We start from the raw sequence: 11,243 nt of genomic DNA, 5'->3' as shown, positions 1-11,243 counted from the left end.
AGAATTTCCTCTAAGTTAAGGAACAAGACAAGAATGCCTACTCTTGCCACTTTTATTCAACCTAATACTGGAAGTCCTAACCACAGCAGTCAGATAAGAAAAAGAAATAAAAAGCATCCAAATTGGAAGTGAAGTAGTAAAACAGTCACTATTTGTAGACTGCATGATACTGTATATAGAAAACCCTAAAGACTTCACCAAAAAACTATAAGGATTAGTAAACAAAGTCAATGAAGTTGCAAGATGCAAAATTAATATACAGAAGTGTGTTGCATTTCTGTACACTAATAATGAACTATCAGAAAGAGAAAACAACCTCATTTACAATTGCATCAAAAAGAATGAAATAACTAGAAATAAATTTATCCAAGGAGGTGAAAGACCTGTAAGACTCTGAAAACTGTAAGACATTGATGAAAGAAAATGAATTGAACGATATTTCACGTTCATGGATTAGAAGAATTAATATTGTTAAAGTGTTCACATCACCCAAAGCAGTCTACAGATTCAGTGCAATCTCTATCAAAATACCCACAGAGTTTTTCATAGAACTAGAATGAGAGTTCTATGAAACACTGAGACGCTTGTACACGCTCAGTTCTTTCTTAGGCTTTCATGTATCTACTGGGGCTTAATCACATGAGGGTCTCTAACACGTCCAGTTGAAGCCATTCTTCTTGATGGACAAATGTATTTGCTAGAACCCTTCTGATTGTAGGTAACAGAGAACCAACTGCAACTTCCTTATGCAAAGGAAATAAAGAAGTTAATCAACCTAATGAAGAAGAGCAAGAGTATGACAGGGTCTGAAGACAGTGGAACCACAGACTGGAACCTGCCTTGTCTCCCATACTGGTTTCTATCCCTGTTCCTCTCTGTGTGGTGCCTTTAGTGTCTACCACTACAGACTGGATTTTTTTTTTTTTTTTTTTTTTGCGATACGCAGGCCTCCCACCGCTGCGGCCCCTCCCGCTGCAGAGCACAGGCTCTGGACGCGCAGGCTCAGTGGCCATGGCTCATGGGCCCAGCCGCTCCACGGCACGTGGGATCTTCCTGGACCAGGGCACGAACCCATGTCCCCTGCATCAGCAGGCGGACCCCCAACCACTGCACCACCAGGGAAGCCCTGGATTTTTATATTAAGAATAAATGTCATTGAATTGTCCCACATTTTCTGTCTTATGGATTTGGTCACCTGAAATTGACAACCCTCAAGATGTCTTTTGCCCCAGTTACAAAATTTCCAAGAAAAGGATTCATTGGCCAAGCTTGAGCAAGCTGTCCATCTCTAGACCAGTCCTCCGGGCCAGAGGACCAAGTCAAGTTATATTTTTATGACAACTTCCATGTAAATCATTTGGTCAAAAATATAGAAAATTCCTAGAAAAGAGGGTTAGATAGAAAAGCTCAGGGGTTGGCCACAAAAAAATGATCAAAGCAAAACATGCACTAATATTACATCTGTTTCCCTCTGCCGTGTTCTTACCACATCACTTGACCCAAGCTCTTTGTTACCTTTCCTACACTAAACATAGCTAAACTCATCTTTTAATTTTTCTTAGCACTTTTACAGCCTCAGCTTGCTCTTTCTCATGTTGACATATTAATGTTCATAGTTGTCTACCTCACTTGCTAAACAGTCAATGGTCATTTTGCACACCTCCCACACCCAAGGTTCCCTCTCCCTATCCGAAGTCATTGGGCTAAGAGGCATAATCTATATTCTTTCTGGATTTTTTACAGTATCCCCAGCTTGGTGGTAAAAAGGCACTTTAACAAATCAAATCACCATATCCATTCATTTCTTCCAAGAACATCGAAGCATCAGACACTGGGCTGCATCCTGCGATTAGAGAGGTTGCCACAGGAAAAGGAATAGATACCGAGAGATGGCTCTTAACAGCCTTGAGAGTCTGGCAGGAGAGGCAGACATGGGTACAAATTAAATAGGTTCCAGTATGTTAAGTGCTGACCATGTTAACCTGCCGTGGTATACAGGGGCCCTGAGAAAGGAGGAACTAACTTAGGGGAGGAACTGAAAAAGGCAAGAGTCTCTTGTACTAGCTTTGAAATATACATCTCCTCCTTTTCCATCTTGTCTTAGCAAGGACACTGCTGGAGTCACAAGATCATCAAGTCACTAGCCTTGGAAGTAGAAGTGACCTGAAAGATTATTCAGCATAAACATCTACCCAGGGTCCAAATTTTTCCTGCTAACTTGTGTCTCCCCAGAGGCTCTTACAATGAGGACCTCACTGAGTTACAAGTGAATGTGTTGACAGGGTAGAGAAATCAAAGGGTTTGGAGTCAGACAGATCTAGGCTCAAAATACAACAGTTAGTAAATATGTGACTACAGACTGGCCACACAGCCACTCTGAGCCTCAGATTTATTGCCAATTAAATGTCATCATATTACCTACCATACTGGGTTGTTGTGGGTGGTGGCTTTAACTACTTACCTCCTTGAGGCATTCTATTGTGGGACAAATGGAATCAATAAGAAGCTCATTGTTGGATTAAGATGAAATCTGCTTCCTATGCACTTTGTATGCATTGGTCCTGATTTTGTGCTTTGCACAGGAGAAAGGAAAAAGAAGCCTTTTCACTCCCCTATCTAAGAATAGCTCAGGCTGGACTATGATAATATACCAATGCCCTTTTTCCATAGCTGCCTCTCCCCACTGCAGTGAATTCTCCTAGCTTATTGCATTCCTGCTAAATCTTTGTATTTTTCTGAATTCAACCATCTCAGCCCTCAGAGATTCAGCCTAGTGGCCCTCACAGTATCTGCTTATTACAATAAACAGGCTTCAAATTAAATCTCGGGTCCCACAATTCCCTTTCAATAGAATCACATAAAATGGAAGTGTCAAAAGCTGGAGAAAGTATAGCTGTTTGACAATTGAAGATGGAACCATGGGTCAGAGGAATTCAAACCAGCTCACTGGGTCACACAATAGATGTTTCTGTTACAAGAAAAATGGTGTATAGGATCTCCTGCCTCCCCCAAATCAAACTCATTGTGTTCTTATGCCAAAAGGAATCCCATTGACAGATATAAAATATTCACACCCCAGCCTCTGTGGCTGAATGCCAAGCTTTCAGTTCTCACAAACACCATCTTTAGCAATGCAAAGCAAATAAGATGAGGTCTCTTTCATAAGAGAATGACAAATATCTTACTGAGCCCTGTATAATGCAAACTCTTCCAACCAATGTTGGGCTAACAGTCCAATTATTTTAATGCATTTGCAAACTGCACAGCAAAACAATATACCATATAATATATATAGTCAAATTTCACTTTCTGTCCATATTTCCCAAATATGTTTTGTGGGGTTGTGAAAAGGGAGAATCAGGTAGCACACCTTAACATCATTTTTAAAATTTAAGGAGAAAGGTAGCAATTTAGAAATAACTGCACACTTCAAAATTTTGCTTTTTGCTATTTATCTGCCATTGTTGTATATCCCAGCAGGTGAAAGAGTGGATGAGTATGGTATAATAAGATTGGGAATAATGGAAGAGATACAATTGCTAATTACATTGTATCTTAACTTTGAGATGCTTCTTTCAAAATTATATGTTCATTTGACATTTTCCTGGAAAACAGTGGATGGGGAAAAATATTTTTCAAAGCTCTTGGGGCAGCTATTCAAAAACCAAAGTGCTAAGCAGACCTGCATATATGGAGAAAGGTCCTTTGTAGCTGAGTGTGACCCTAGTCGTTTGACCCGAGTCATCCCACCGCAATGGAACATATTCTACAAACAGTGGAACTTCAACCAGCCCCAGAAGATTTTTCAATGCCTAGATAAGAACTTTAAAAGTTGCTACTAGTCAAAGAAATAAAATTAAATGAAGATTGCACATTTTGCCTACCAGAAAAATTTTTTTATGTAGTAATTCCAAATACTGGCCAAGATGAGGTTAAAAAAAAAATAAAAAAGCATTTCCCGATATTGCTGATTGCCATATGAAAAGGTTCCACCTTTGGGACAGCCATTTAATAATACGTGTGAAGAGAATTTAAAATACTTGTGCCCAGTTATGTCACTTCTGGGAATCTAGCCTCAGGAAATTATCATAAATATAGAAAAAGCAGCCAACTTTTCTCTACATAGCAGCTGGCCTCCATCTCCTTTATTTTTCTATCTTGTAAGAACTTCTAGAGAACCAAGTAAACAATGTATTATACTTTAGGCTATTCCTGGTGACAGATATAATGAATTCAGCCATATTTTTTATTACAGCTAGCATTTATTGTTTCTTTGCTAAATGCCAAGCAGTGTGTGAAGTGTTTTACATAGGCTAATTCACTTAATATTCACCACAACACAAACAATAAGTATATCTTAGAATTCCTTCAACTCCAAGAAACAGAAATCCCAGCTTCACTGGCTTAAACCATGAGGAAAGGTATAATAATAATAAATCCAGAGATAGATGACTCTATGACCAATAAATTCCATGGTGCCATTAAGAAAGCACCTCCAGGCACTATCATTCTCTCTGCCATCCTCAGGCAGCCTGATCCTTTGTGGTCACAGATGGTCAGCATAGTTCTGAGCCTCACCTCCACACATAAGTATCTAATAGAAATATCTCCATGTCTTCTTGACCAGAAATGCATTCTGTGCTCATTTCTAAACCAGTTCCTAGTGATTGGCATAGAGAAGAAACACATGGCCACGCAGAGGGTGAATCACATAAACAAATTTGGGTTTTGGTTAGAAAGCATCAAAAGACAGATGGACATTGGGTGGCAACCAACAATCTCAGCTAGGAGTAGGATATTTATTATATCCATTTATCAGGAAAGGAAGTTGATGACTGGGGAGGTTAAGTAACTTGCCTGAGGTCACTAATAAGTGGCAAGGCTAGGATTTGAATCCAGTTCTGTCTCTATCCAGAATTCATGCATTAGCATTATGGTGTAGTAGTGATCCACACAGGTGTACTCAAACATACAGAGAGGTTCTGTATTAGTCAGGGTTCTCTAGAGAATAAAACTAATACATATGATTTATTATAAGGATTTGGCCCACACAATTATGGAGGCTGAGAAGTCCCACAATGCTGTCTGTAAACTGGAGACTCAGCAGAGCCAATGGTATAGTTCTCATCTAAATCTGAAGACCTGAGAACCAAGAGAGCTGATGATGTAAGTTCCAGTCCTAGTGCAAGAAAAGACTGATGTCCCAGCCGAAAAAACAGTCAGGCAGAGGTAATTCTCCTTTATCCCACCTTTTGTTCTATTCAGGCCCACATTGGGTGGATGAGGTCCACCCACACTGGGGAGGGCAATCTACTTTAATCAGTCTACCATTTCAAATATTAATCTCATCCAGAAACATCTTCACAGATACACCCAGAATAATGTTTAACTGAATGTCTGGGTATTCCATGGCCCAGGCAAGTTTACACATGAAATTTACCATCACAGTTTCTCAGTGGAAATCATTTGCTCTCTTGCTGTGTTTGTTAATATGAACTTCTTTTATGCCAGCAAACAAAAACGTGTCAGTCATAGTACTGAGAATACATGAGAAAGAAAATTGGGTCATTTCCTTTTTGCTTTTGATTGGGAGGTGCTAAATAAACTGGGCAAGGATACCCATTTCATTCATTTTCTCACTCATTCATTTAACCAGTATGTAAAATTAAAAATGGATGCTTGGCCCTCATGAGATGTGGGTTCCAATTCCAACTAAATCTTGGCTATAAAAGTTTTTTATAAAATAAGAAATAGAATACAAGTGATAGTGATTGTCAATGGTACCAGTAGAAATAGAAATACTAGCAGTTTGATAAGGACAGCTATTAAGAACAAGGTAAAGTTCCCAGCCCTTTCTTCTCCTCCTGAAACTAAAGAGAACTTTTATGTTGCCCATTTTTCCTTCCCCCCTCCCTCCCTCCCTGTTCTATCTTCGTCTGCCTGCTTCTGGGATTTTTTAAAATACAGAATAGGAAGGATAGGAAGAGAGGAGCCAAAGAAGCCAGAAGAAGAAGCAAGAGAAAAAAGGCCAAAGCCAACTGACCAGGTGGAGAAACAAAAGGGTTAGAGGAGGAGGATGTTGTGGGCCACCTGTGAGGAATGAGAGGATGAGAGGCTTGGAAAGGGAAGGAGGATGTGGCTCTGGGTTTTGAGTTGGATTCTCATTAATGTTCTTCAAGGGCTATTGGTAAAGTTTGTAAGTGCTTGGTAAATACTTTTCCGGGTTGAAGTGTGTCTCTTCAAATGTGACCGTGTACCAGAGAGGAATGATATAGAGCCCTGGGATTCAGATAATAGTAATAGGAGTAGTCAGAGGAGGAGTAGTAACAGTGGCTGCCATAGGTGCAGAAAAAGTAGAAGTATCAACAATTGGGCAAATCACTTTGACTCTTAGGACCTCAGGCTCCTCATTTGCAAAAGGAGAGCATTAGAAGTCACTTCTCTAATGACTAATATTTCGTGGTTTTATTCATGTCTACTAAGTGCCCAGTCCTGAGTTAAGTGCTATGAAGAGGAACACAGGAGATACAACACATGATTCTAGCCCTCCAGGATCTGACAGGGAGGATGGGCTTTCTTGCTGATCCTTCACTTTCATGACTGAGCCCTGCCTCGGGGTCTTTGCACTTACACTTTCTTGTGCTTGTAATGCTCTTGCCCCAGATATTCACATGAGTCCTTCCCACATTTCCTTCAGGTTTTTGCTCTAACGTCACCTTCTCAGTGAGTTCTTCCTTGACCACCTTACTTAAAATTGCAACTCCTTATGAGTTCGACAGGAATACAAACATTCAGCCCATAGCAGTACTTAAGGTCTTTAAAAGGAAGAGGAAAAGAAAAGAATGCTTGTCTCCTACTGTGTGATGTGAGTATCTCAGGTAATATGGGGTGATTAGTTTCAAGTCACAAGGCTGGTTTGTGAGGCTTTTTTGGTGAAACATCTTTATGGCTTATAATTAAGAGTTAATAAAATTAACAACACCTGCCCCCCAAAATTTGCAATCCTCTTCTATCTGCTTTTCTTGCTTAATTTTCCACTACACTTGTCATCACCTAACATATTATATAACATATTTATTTGTTTAACATGTTATTTCTTATTTATGTGAATTCTTATTCACATAAATAAGAATTTATGTCTCATTAAGACAGGATTTTTTTCTATTTTATTCATTGCTGTATCCCCAGCAACTAGAACTGTGCCTGGCACGTGGTCGGGCTTAATAAATATGTGTTGAGTGAATGAACAGGAGACATGACATGACTTGGTGAAGCAACAGAAGGAAGAAAGTCATGTGAGCTAGAGCTCTCGGGAAAAAGCTCAAAGGGATGGGGGAGCAGGCTGGGCGTGGACAAGTGATGAGGCATGATGAGGCATTAGGTAGATTGGGGAGGCCTTCCTCTGACAGAGAAGGCAGGGTGGGAAGAAGGAACACGGAAAGAGGACAGAAAAGGCCTATGGGCATCCACATGGTATGTTCTGGGCTAATCCCAGATGAAGGTCTACCTAGAGTGCAGGAAAGCACCACATGAGGAAATGGAGGGAGGTCAGGACAGGGAAGCAGCTGAAAGGCCCAAGACCCCCAGACACACCATGTGCTACACTAAAATTTCCATATATTCTAGAGGCTGAGCTGGTAGATGGCTCAGCATGCATGTATGGAACAGCATTGAAGCTGACACTAGGAAAAGAGAAAGGGATGGAACCAAAGCACTTAGGATTGTAGGTGACCTAGTAGAACTATTCATTAAATAAGTTTAGGTTAGATTTGATCTGATTTGTCATAAGAATCTAGAGCAAAGATGACCTTTCTCTCAGACCTCCCTCAATGTTGAGTCATTTATATGGTCATGAAGTGGTTTTGTCTCAGAAACCCTCTTCCTCCACCACCCACCTGATGCAAATATCTCTTGTAAATCGTTGTCAAACAGACCTAGGTTGGAGCTCCACTTCAAACCCTTACTAACTGAATAACCTTGAGCTATTTAATATCTCTAAGCCTCTATTTCCTCTTGGGTAAAATAAGGATACTAATAATATATTTATCTCATGGACTGGCTCTATAGATTAAATGAGATAAATGTATATAAAGCCCTTAGCACAGTTCCTGGCACAAATCAAATACTCAGTATCATTTTTATTGTCTGTGGACCACTGTCTGCCCCTCAGCCTATCTTACATCTCTGAATCCCAGCAGTGGGCACAAATTACACTCTAAGTGGGTCCTTCACAAATAAATATAAATAATAAAATACATTTTCTCCAAAATATAAGTAATCAAATAAATAAAATATAAGTAATCAAATAAATTTTCTCCAACTTTGAATGAAGCCAAAGGGACTGTAGCTAGGAAAGAAAAGATGAATCTGTTTCCCCTCCTCAGTAAAAATCATAGCATTCCTTGCATCAGGACACTTTCAGAAAGTCAAAGAGGAAAATCCTGTGATTTCTTCTGAGCTCACGATGTGAGGATTCACCTGGTGTGGAAACGCCCGGTAAGGAAACCAGTCCCAGGTGATGCGCAGGCTGGCACATCTCTCTGGGTAACACACATCTGCTCTTTCATTTTCTGGCTTTACCACTTAAGTGTTCTGACCAACACAAAAGATGGTTCTGCAAGATACAAAGGAGAACCAGCTGGAGTCCAGGTTGTTTCTGGGCCAGAGTAAAAGCACTGCAGAGGAGCTATCACAACACCTGTCAGCGAGAAGTTAGGCTGATCATTGTGATGCAAGTCCAGTTCCCTCTCGCCTGGCCTGGAGAGTTCATTACAACCTGTGACCACGCCCTCCTGTCCTGAAGACGGGTCAGGACTTCCCCAGGGAGTCAGTTCTGTGAAAGCTGGAAAAGCTCCTACCCTAGGCAAGTCATCCAAATGAAAACCCCCAGGGGTGGAATTCTCCAATTTAAGAGGCCTACTTTGTGCCCAGGAAAGTAAATGAGGAACATATATAGGAGAATACGATTGGATTCCTTTGAGAATTGTGAAATGAGGAGGAAAATTCTAAGCACTTTTATTTGGAAATTGGAGTCGCCTTCTGCAATGTATTTACTATCTATGGCTTAAAATGAGCCTGGGAATCTGTTCTGAGGAAGACTAGTGGACGCAAAGTTTATGCTGTAAATTCAGAGGCATACGACACACACACACACACTCACACACATACATCACACACTCACACACACACACACACTCTCTCACATATCACACACTCACACCACACACTCACACACACTCACATGCCACCAATTAAAACATTTTGCTTTTTTCCCCCAGCTATGACATCTATTTAGAGCCCTGTTAATTCTATACTCTTCCTGGTTTTACACAATCTCTAAGATTTGCAAAAGGCTATGCTATGAATGAAACAAACAAAATACTTCCCAATATTTGGGCACCAAAGTATCTTCATATACATGATGAGTGGTGTCATATAAACATTACAGCTTAAATAGCAAACCACCCCCATTCCAGTACTCCTACACCTCTTTCTTGGTATATTTTCCATAGTACTTACCACCTTCTGACATACCATATTCTCTTTATATATGTGTTTAGGGTTTTTTCTGTATTATCTGAACAGCATGTAAGCTCCATGAGAGAGTGGGGTGGGGTATTTTCCGTATTTTGTTTACTGCTCTCTCCATAGAGCCCAGAATAGTGCCTGGTCCCTGCTTGGCACTTGTATAAATCAGGGTCTGACCAGGAGACAGAAACCACAACAGCTATTGAAACAGAGAGAATAAAAATTGAACATTGTTAACCAGCCAAAAAGTTATTAACTTGGTAACTGAAAGAATAAAAAGAAAATTCTGAAGTAATCACTTAGGGCTGAGTTCACCAAGGGAAGAGGTTGAAATGATTATTAAAACTTGGAAACTTGGAGAAGGGGCCCCACGGAGGTGAAACTCTGAGAAGCGGACACTGCTGGGCTGAGGCTGGTGTCTCTGAGCTCAGAGGAAGACCCTGTGGGCCTGGGACTCAGATCAGAGGAGAGGCACTGCCGGACCCATGTCTTCAAGGCGGCACATGATGAGGCTGAATCCAAGGGCACATGGAATTAAGCTGTTGCCACCTGAGGGCGCTGTCGCGTCCAGGAGATGCTCACAGAACCAGAAGCCCTAGGAAGCCCCAGGGACCTCACAGCAAGAAACAACTCCCCTGTGCCCCATCCAGCCTTGCAGAGTTGTAGCCCCAGAATCTCAAGGCTAAGTGTAGAAGGGAGGTGTTTCTGCTTAGACTAATAACTTAATAACGTTATCCGTAAGGTCTCATTTCTAGAAGAAAGAAATGATAGGAAAGAAAAGAAGAAGAAGGAAGGAAGGACAGACAGACTGCTGGACATCGCTGATGATACGTAATCCCGTGGTATTTAAAGTAAGAGTAATCACAATACCTGCCAGTTATTTTTCTCTTACACTGTGCTCAGCTCTTTACACCTTTACTCTCTTGTCCCCTGACAAGTCTATGATACAGGGCGTTATTCTCATTTTACAGATGAGAAAGCTGAAAGCCACAGAGGTTTAAGCACCTGCACAAGATCACAGAGCTAATAAATCCTGAAGCGGGGATCTGAACCTACAGGTATTTAGTATTAAAGCCCATCCTCCTCCCTGCTCCTTCCTCATGCTCACTGGCTACTGTGCATTTGGAAAGTTACCGTTTCAAAAACTCAGGGATACCTAGAGAAAGAGAGCACTGGGACTTTGCAGGGGTGTGTGTGTGTGTGTGTGTGTGTAAATTCCAGGTTCAACTGTTAATGTGACCCTATTTGTATTCATGAGCCTGTGAGGCTTGTGGACACTAAGTTACTATTATTGCCATCAAAGACTTTAGCCAAGGAAAGAAAGAAAGAAATGAAGAAAGAAAGAAAGAAAGAAAGAAAAGAAGAGACAAGGCTAAGAAAGAAAGGGAGGAGAGAGGGTAGGGGAGAGGAGAGAGGGGCTGAAAAGAAGGAGGGAAGAAGTGGAGGGGAGGGAGAAAGGCCCCCCTGCTGGTTCCACGTAGTCACGGGCACCAGCCCCTCCCCACACAAATAACTGCCTGAGAGAGTCAACTTTTCTTCCTGTCTCTCAACCAGAGCAAAAGAAGCTGTAATGAGGTTATTTATTCCCCCCAAGAAGCTCCGAGGTAATAAGTCCCTTAGCTGACGGTACTTAGGCTAAGCTTCCCTACAAATACATGAAATGCCCAAACCCAGCAATCAGCACAACTAATTGAAATGCCAACTTGAAGTCCACT

The 11,243-nt window shown here is 41.1% G+C and overlaps 1 long non-coding RNA gene across 1 annotated transcript; it reads left to right on the top strand.

Annotated features, from left to right (window-relative positions):
- Positions 1 to 6,829: 6,829 nt before the first annotated feature.
- LOC308630283 lies at positions 6,830 to 10,549 on the top strand. The gene is made up of 3 exons (XR_014017816.1): positions 6,830 to 6,865; positions 10,271 to 10,379; positions 10,500 to 10,549. It is a non-coding gene; the product is annotated as an uncharacterized lncRNA (long non-coding RNA).
- The last annotated feature ends 694 nt before the right edge of the window (positions 10,550 to 11,243 follow it).

The sequence above is a fragment of the Mesoplodon bidens genome (assembly GCF_964165515.1).
Source record: "Mesoplodon bidens genome assembly, chromosome: 16".
Classification (NCBI taxonomy): Eukaryota; Metazoa; Chordata; class Mammalia; order Artiodactyla; family Ziphiidae; genus Mesoplodon; species Mesoplodon bidens.
This window is presented reverse-complemented; position numbering and strand designations above follow the sequence as displayed.